Source organism: Neophocaena asiaeorientalis, unplaced genomic scaffold, assembly GCF_003031525.2.
Source record: "Neophocaena asiaeorientalis asiaeorientalis breed wild unplaced genomic scaffold, Neophocaena_asiaeorientalis_V1.1 scaffold670, whole genome shotgun sequence".
Lineage (NCBI taxonomy): Eukaryota > Metazoa > Chordata > Mammalia > Artiodactyla > Phocoenidae > Neophocaena > Neophocaena asiaeorientalis.
In genome coordinates, this window is record NW_020175080.1 from 1 (window position 1) to 8851 (window position 8851).

Below are 8851 nucleotides of genomic sequence, written 5' to 3' on the forward strand. Positions count from 1 at the left end.
AAAACAGTCTGGCAGTTCCTCAAAAAGTTAAACAGAGTTACTATTTGACCCAGCATTCCTAGACGTGTACCCAAGAGAAATGAAAATGTATGTCCACACAAAAACTTACACATAGGGCTTCCTTGGTGGCGCAGTGGTTGAGAGTCCACCTGCTGATGCAGAGGACACGGGTTCGTGCCCCGGTCCGGGAAGATCCCACATGCCGCGGAGCGGCTGGGCCCGTGAGCCATGGCCATTGAGCCTGCACATCCAGAGCCTGTGCTCCGCAACGGGAGAGGCCACAACAGTGAGAGGCCCGCGTATCACAAAAAAAAAACAAAAACAAAAAAACCTTACACATATATGTTCACAACAGCATTATCCATAATAATAAAAAGTATAAATAACCCAAATGCCATCAATAAATGAATAGATAAGTTAAATGTGGTAATGCCTATAAAATTTAATATTATTTGGCAATAAACAGAAATGAGATACTAATACATGCTACCACAGAAATAAACCTTGAAGTTATCGTGCTAAGTTAAAGAAACTAGTTTAAAAAGACTACATATTATATAATTCCATGTATATGAAATATCCAAAATAGGCAAATTCATTGAGACAAAACTAAAGAGTGGTTGTCTAGGGCCAGGAAGGTTGGTGAGAAGTGAGGAGTGACTGCTAATGGGTACAGGATTTCATTCTGATGTAATGAGAATGTTCTAAAATTGATTGTGGTGATGACTGCACAACTCTGTGAATACACTTTAAAAAAACTGAAAAATAAATCAAAGGAATCCAAATTGGGAAGAAAGAAGTAAAACTGTCACTGTTTGCAGATGATATGATACTATACATAGAAAATCCTAAAGATGCCACCAAAAAACTACTAGAACTCGTCAATGAGCTCGGTAAAGTTGCAAGATACAAAATTAATATTCAGAAATATGTCACATTTCTATACACAAACAATGAACTATCAGAAAGAGAAAATAAGGAAAAAATCCCATTTACAATTGCATCAAAAAGAATAAAAAACCTAGGAATGAACCAACCTAAAGAGGTAAAAGACCTGTACTCAGAAAACCATAAGACACTGATGAAAGAAACTGAGGACAACACAAACAGATGGAAAGATATGCTGTGTTCATGTACTGGAAGAATTAATATTGCTAAAATGACCGTATTACCCAAGGCAATTTACAGATTCAATGTAATCCCTATCAAAACACAAAGGACATTTTCACAGAACTAGAACAAATAATTTTTAAAAATTGTATGGAAACACAAAAGACCCCGAATAGCCAAAACAATCCTGAAAAAGAAGAACAGAACTCGAGAAATCACACTGCCTTACTTCAGACTATACTACATAGCAGCACTAATCAAAACAGTATGGTGCTGGCATAAAAAAAGACATTTAGATCAAAGGAACAGAATAAAGAGTCCAGAAATAAATCCATACACTTACGGTCAGTTAATTTACAACAAAGGAGGCAAGAATACACAATGGAAAAAAGATAGTCTGTTCAATAAGTGGTGCTCGGAAAACTGGACAACTACATGTAAAAGAATGAAATTAGAACATTCTCTAACACCATACACAAAAATAAACTCAAAGTGGATTAAAGACCTAAATGTAACACCAGAAACCATAAAACTCCTAGAAGAAAATACAGGCAGAACACTCTTTGACATAAATCGTAACAATATTTATGGATCTATCCCCTAAAGCAGAAGAAACAAAAGCAAAAATAAACAAACGGGACCTAATTAAACTTAAAAGCTTTTGCACAGCAAAGGAAACCATCTACAAAACGAAAAGACAACCTACCGAATGGGAGAAAATATTTGCAAATGATATGACTGATAAGGGGTTAATATTCAAAAATGTATAAACAGCTTATACTCAACATCAAAAAAGCAAACAACCTGATTAAAAAATGGGCAGAAGATCTGAATAGACATTTTTCCAAAGAAGACATACAGATGGCTTACAGGCACATGAAAAGATGCTCAACATTGTTAATCATCAGGGAAATGCAAGTTAAAACCACAATAGGATATTACCTCACACCTGTCAGCATGGCTACCATCAAAAAGGACACAAGTAACATGTACATCTGAAACTTATACAATATTGTACATCAACTATGCCTAAAATAAGAAGTCTGAGATGAAAGGTGGAATGCATGATTTCCCCTAAAATTAATATAATAGTTAAGTCATCAAAAATGGAAATGACAAAAATGAATCTGAATACAGGAAGATCAGGTATAGAGAAAACTGATAAAAAAAACACATTGCTTTAAAAGAATAAAACACATTTTCCAAGGAACAAAGCACAAGAGGCAGCATGATATATAATACCTAAAGCTGTGAGATGTCTGACAATTTAAATTCATGTTTAAATTTGAACCCCCCCAAAAGTTAACATTCTAATATTCACTGGTTATTTCTTTCAGTTCAAGTATATACTCATTTTATGAAGCAGCCATAATAATTTTCTTTTTTTTTTTTTTTTTTTTGGGTACACACTGTTGTGGTCTCTCCCATTGCGGAGCACAGGCTCTGGACGCGCAGGCCCAGCAGCCATGGCTCACGGGCCCAGCCGCTCCACAGCATGTGGGATCTTCCCGGACCAGGGCACAAACCCGTGTCCTCTGCATCGGCAAACAGACTCTCAACCACTGTGCCACCAGGGAAGCCCCATAATAATCTTAATACCAAAATCTAACAAGGACTTATGGAAAACAAAAATTATAGTCCAATCTATCTAATAAATATAGTGGAAAAAATCCTAAAAAACAATTAGCAAAGCAAATCCAGTGTTACAAAAAGAAAATATATCCAAGTTCAGTTTAGCCCAGGAAGGCAAGATTTATTTAAGAGTTGAAAATTAACTGATGTAATTCACCATATTAATAGAATAAAGGAGAAATCTTATATAATCATCTCTAAATGCAGAAAAGGCATTTGTCAAACTTCACCTTATTCATAATAAAAACTCTTCTACAATCTAGGAACTGAAGGAACTTCTTCAATCTAATAAAGAACATCCATGATAAACCTCCAGTATCGTATCTATGAGGATGAAAAAAGAGCACTTTGTCCCTGTCCTTGTACTTTAGGAATAAGGCAAGAGTGTCAACTATTACTACCTCTATTCAATAATGATTGGAGGTCCTAGCCAGTGCAATAATGCAAGAAAATAAAATAAAATGCATACAGATTGGAAATAAGTAAAATTTTATGTGCCAATGATATGACTGTTATGTAAACAATATTAAGGAATCAGAGAAAATATATCAGAACAAGTAAATTTAGGAAAATCACAATGTTATTGCGGTAGCCAGCCTCTAAAATGGGTCCTGGTGATCCCTGTCTCTTGCTGTTCATGTCCTTCTTTAATCCCCTCCCCTTGAGTAGGGACTGACCTAGTGATTATCAAAGTTACCTGAATGTAACTTCTGAAACTAGATTACCAAAATACAGTGACTTCTGTCTTGATTGCTCTTGCTTACTCTGATGGGAGCCAGTTGCCAAGTTGTAATCTACCATATGGAAAGGCCCTTGAAACAAGAAACTAAGGGAGGCCTCCAGCCAACAGTCAGCAAGGAACTGAGAAACTCAGTCTCAGGAAGACATAACTGGAAATTGTAGGAAGGAGAAGTTATACATGTGATGGTAGAAAGTTTACCAACATCCTTAGAAATGTGGAAAGGAGGAAATGTGCCTAATGAACTGGGTAGCTAATCTAAGGAGATTTCCAAGTAAAGTGTTGAAAGTGCTGCCTGGTTTCTTCCTGGTGTTTACAGTAAATTGGGAGAAGAGAGAGATAAGTTGAAGGAAAGACTATTAAACCAAAATGAGGCAGGATTTTCATAGTTTCAAAAATTCTCAGCCTCTCCAGATAGCAAAACTGCTAAAATTAAGAAATGTCTTCTGAGTAGATTTCAAAACCAGGACACTGCCAGGAAAAACAAGCTCTGGAGATAAAGACTAGGTAATAACTTCTGTTGAAGACCTCAGAAACATCAAAGTTGATGCCTCAATAGAGTCAAACAAAAAGCACTTTGAAAACATTAAGGTTGGGTCTCACAAATTCTCTCAAACAATGGGGCCTCTGGGAAGTTTACTAGTATTTTAAATGGCTAAAATTTTGTGATAATGTTAGGCAGCCATAGATAACTAATACAGATTTTAACATTAATCAGTCACTTTAAACTCCTCATCAGATCATTCCACCTGCATCTGCTGCTTTATCTCTTTCCAACATGTTGTTTCCTCTTGCCTTTTCATATACTCATAGTTTTATTAATATCTGGGTAACTTGGGTAGGACAGTAGTAACTGAGGCAAATAATTTCTATGCTTGGTAATGAGCAGACTTTTCCTTTGGCCAGGTGTTTAGGGTAGAGGTTGTATTTATCTAATCACATGTTAGGCAGGTTTAAGGTTTACTGTTGCTACGGTTACCCTCAGTACACCACAGGCTTCAAACTCCTCTAGGCATAATCACCCCCTCAAGTGGACCAGATGTTTTCCTCAATGTCTGCTCCACCCTTAGCTTTCAGTCTTCCCCTCTAGAGGGTCTGTCTCTTGTGAGGTTCTCATTAGTATTCAACTGCTACTTTTTTTTTTTTTTTTTTCCGGTACGCAGGCCTCTCCCTGTTGTGGCCGCTCCCGTTGCAGAGCACAGGCGCCGGACGCGCAGGCTCAACAGCCATGGCTCACGGGCCCAGCCGCTCTGCAGCATGTGGGATCTTCCGGGACCGGGTCACGAACCCGTGTCCCCTGCATCGGCAGGGGGACTCTCAACCACTGCGCCACCAGGGAAGCCCTCAACTGCTACTTTTATTAGACACTTATTAGTCTAGGGATGGGGGTCTGGATTGGAGTGGTATTCTCTATTATTCTAATTAGGCTTGTGCTAATCAGACTGTATGCCTGAGTCTTACAAGTGCTCCTGTCTCTCCTCCATAGTTCTGTGATCAGCATGTAACCCTGCCCTCCCACCAAGTTATTTTCTGCTTACCCCCAACTTCAGTGTTGTTTTTTTTTGATCTTTTTTCTTTATTTTTTTTATACAGCAGGTTCTTATTAGTTATCTATTTTATACATATTAGTGTATATATGTCAATCCCAATCTCCCAGTTTATCCCACCTCCACCACCCACTTCAGTGGTTTTTACCAGTGCCATATAGGCTACATTTTACAGAATCCCTCTTCCTAAACTTACGGTTTTTGTTACATAGCAAAAATACAGAAGGATCCATGAAATATTTTGCGCACTTTCCATAACAACTGTTGTTCCTCCTCCCAGGCCTGTACCAGGAGGGATGCTTTATCAGGACTCTCATCAAGTGGGGCCTATGGAGAAAAAGTTTGCAAGAGAGTTCAAGCTGCCCCTATACTTGCTGCCCTAGGGGCTCCCTATTCTTACCTGCCCACATCTGGCCTCTACCAATTTGTTGCCTATTGTAGCTGAAATGTTCTTACCCATTTCCAGAGGTGTCTGTCCCATGTAAGCTAGTGCTCACACCTCATCTTTCCCTGTAGGCACAGGTCTCTCCTGAGATTTTGAGTTAACTGGTTGAACTGAGCATTCTGTTTCAAGAAATGTCCAGAGCTTGCAGTTTGTTCCACATTTTTTTTTTTTTTTTTTTTTTTTTTTTGCGGTCCGCGGGCCTCTCACTGCTGTGGCCTCTCCCGTTGCGGAGCACAGGCTCCGGACGCGCAGGCTCAGCGGCCATGGCTCACGGGCCCAGCCGCTCCGCGGCATGTGGGATCTTCCCGGACCAGGGCACAAACCCACGTCCCCTGCATTGGCAGGCAGACTCTCAACCACTGCGCCACCAGGGAAGCCCTCCACCTTATTTTTAAGTGTAAGGTTGGGAGCAACATTCTTTACAGTCATGTAGACTTAGCTACATAATTATTTATACATATTTATATATTAGTTTTTGCTCCTGTTAAATTAAACAAGGAGGCCATTAGACTGAGGTGCTTCTCGTACCTTAGCAGCCTACTTAAGCAAACCAAAACCTACGCCTATAATGTGCCAAGATTAAGAAGTCAAAACCCAGGACTTACCTGGTGGCGCAGTGGCTAAGACTCTGTGCTCCCAATGCAGGGGGCGTGAGTTCGATCCCTAATCAGGGAACTAGATCCCACATGCTGCAACTAAAAGATCTTGCATGCCACAAGTAAAAGATCCTGCATGCTGCAATTAAGACCCAACATAGCCAAATAAATAAATAAATATTTTTTTAAAAAAAGAAATAAAAACCCAAGAACAACCTGTCACAAACAGCCACCTAGGTTTTCCCAAATAAGGCAATTGCTTAAGCTACAGCCAATCAAATACTTTCCTTGCTTTGCTTCTGAGCTTGCTTTATAATAAAGTCTTTCCCCTCACTTTTGTGCGTAGAGGGCTCCCAACGACTTCCGGTTCAAGGCTGCCCTATTTGAGTTTTGCTCAAATAAAGTCTTAAAAATGTGATATGCCTCAATTTATTTTTGAAAACTCTTATTTTCCTCCCAATTTTCAAAGCTGGAACAATTTTAGCAACAAAATAACTATAACATTAGATTATAACCCATAGAACTATGATATTTATTAATGTTAAAAGATAAACTGAGGCATTATTACATTATCCACAGGAGCTAGGAAAGAGATTTTTACAGAGAAGGGGTGGAAGCCAAGCAAGGAGAGTATTTTCCTGGCTACAGTGTAAGCAACTGCTTTATTTAGGAAAGCCTAGGTGGCTGTTTGTTATGGGTTGTCCTTAGGTTTTGATTTCTTAACCTTGAGGCATTAAAGGTATAGGTTTCCGTTTGCTTATTTAGGCTGCTAAAGCATTAAAGCCTCCTCAGGCTAATGACCTCCTTATTTAATTAATTTAATATTACTTTAAAAGGAGAAAAATAGCTTCACAGTGAAAAAACCTGGCAGAAGCTACCTTAATCATGTGATCAAGGTTAATACCATCAGTAAAAAGACATATTAATTTCAGGTAGCCCCTGCTATGACATACTGGAAAGGCACATCACTTATGTGGTATTCTTGCCAAAAATGCATAATCTGAATCTAATCAAGAGAAAACACTAGACAAATCCATATTGAGAGACATTGCACAAAATATGTGATTAGTGCCAAGGTTATGAAAGACCAAAGAATTATCACAGATTAGAGAAAACTAAGATGTGACAACTAAATATGATGCAAGATACTGAACTGGATATTGGATTAGAAAAATGTTATCAGTGACATGACATTGGTGAAATGTGAATAAAATCTATAGTTTAGCTGACAGTACTACATTACTGTTAATTTCTTAGTTTAGATAACTGTACTATGATAATGCAAAATGTTAACAGTATGGAAAGCTGAGTAGAGAATATATGGAAATTCTATCCTCATAACTTTTCTGTAAGTCTAAAATTATTTCAAAATAAAAAGGTTAAAAAGAAACAAACTCAACCTAAACATAAACAGAGTGTGTATGGGAAGTAGGGAGAGTGTCAAAGAGGGATTTTACTTTATTGCAGTATTTTTTTAAATAAGATGATAATTTTAATATTTGTGTAATTACATTAAAATTAGGAGGAAAGGTATACCATAAAGTGAATAAAGATGCAATTTCTGGCTCTGTAAGAGCGAATATAAAATATCACTCAATATTATCCAATTCCCTTTGTTGTGTCCTAATCAATTAATTTAAAAACTACTAGAGAGACCTTCAAGATGGCAGAGGGGTAAGACATGGAGATCACCTTCCTCCCCACAAATACATCAGAAATACATCTCCTTGTGGAACAACTCCTACAGAACACCTACTGAATGCTGGCAGAAGACCTCAGACTTCCCCAAAGGCAAAAACTCCCCATGTACCTGGGTAGGGCTAAAGAAAAAAGAAAAAACAGAAACAAAAGTATAGGGACAGGACCTGCACCTCTGGAAGGGAGCTGTGAAGGTGGAAAGGTTTCCACGCACTAGGAAGACCCTTCACTGGCGGAGACAGGGGATGGCGGAGGGGGGAGCTTCAGAGCCATGGAGGAGAGTGCAGCAACAGGGGTGTGGAGGGCAAAGCAGAGAGATTTCCACACAGAGGATCGGTGCCAACCAGCACTCACCAGCTTGAGAGGCTTGTCTACTCACCTGCCTGGGTAGGTGGGGGCTGGGAGCTGAGGCTTGGGCTTCGGAGGTCAGATCCCAGGGAGAGGACTGGGGTTGGCTGCGGGAACACAGCCTGAAGGGGTTAGTGTGCCACGGCTAGCCAGGAGGGAGTCCAGGAAAAAGTCTGGAGCTGCCGAAGAGGCAAAAGACCATTGTATCGGGGTGTGCGAGGAGAGGGGATTCAGAGCACTGCCTAAACGAGCTCCACAGACGGGGTGCTAGCCGCGGCTATCAGCACAGATAGTAGAGACAGGCATGAAACGCTAAGGCTGCCAGCAAGAAGCCTGTGTGCAAGCACAGGTCACTAACCACACCTCCCCTCCGGGGAGACTGTACAGCCCACCACTGCCAGGGTCCCATGATCCAGGGACAACTTGCCTGGGAGAATGCACGGTGAACCACAGGCTGTTGCAATGTCACTCCGGCCTCTGCCACCTCAAGCTCGCCCCAAATTCTATGCCCCTCCCTCTCCCGAGCCCGAGTGAGCCAGAGCCCCCTAAACAGCTGCTCATTTAACCCCGCCCTGTCTGGGCAGGAACAGATGCCCTCAGGTGACCTACACGCAGAGGCGGGGCCAAATCCAAAGCTGAGCCCCTGGAGCTGTGCGAACAAAGAAGAGAAAGGGAAATCTCTCCCAGCAGCCTCAGGAGCAGCAGATTAAATCTCCACAATGAACTTGATGGACCC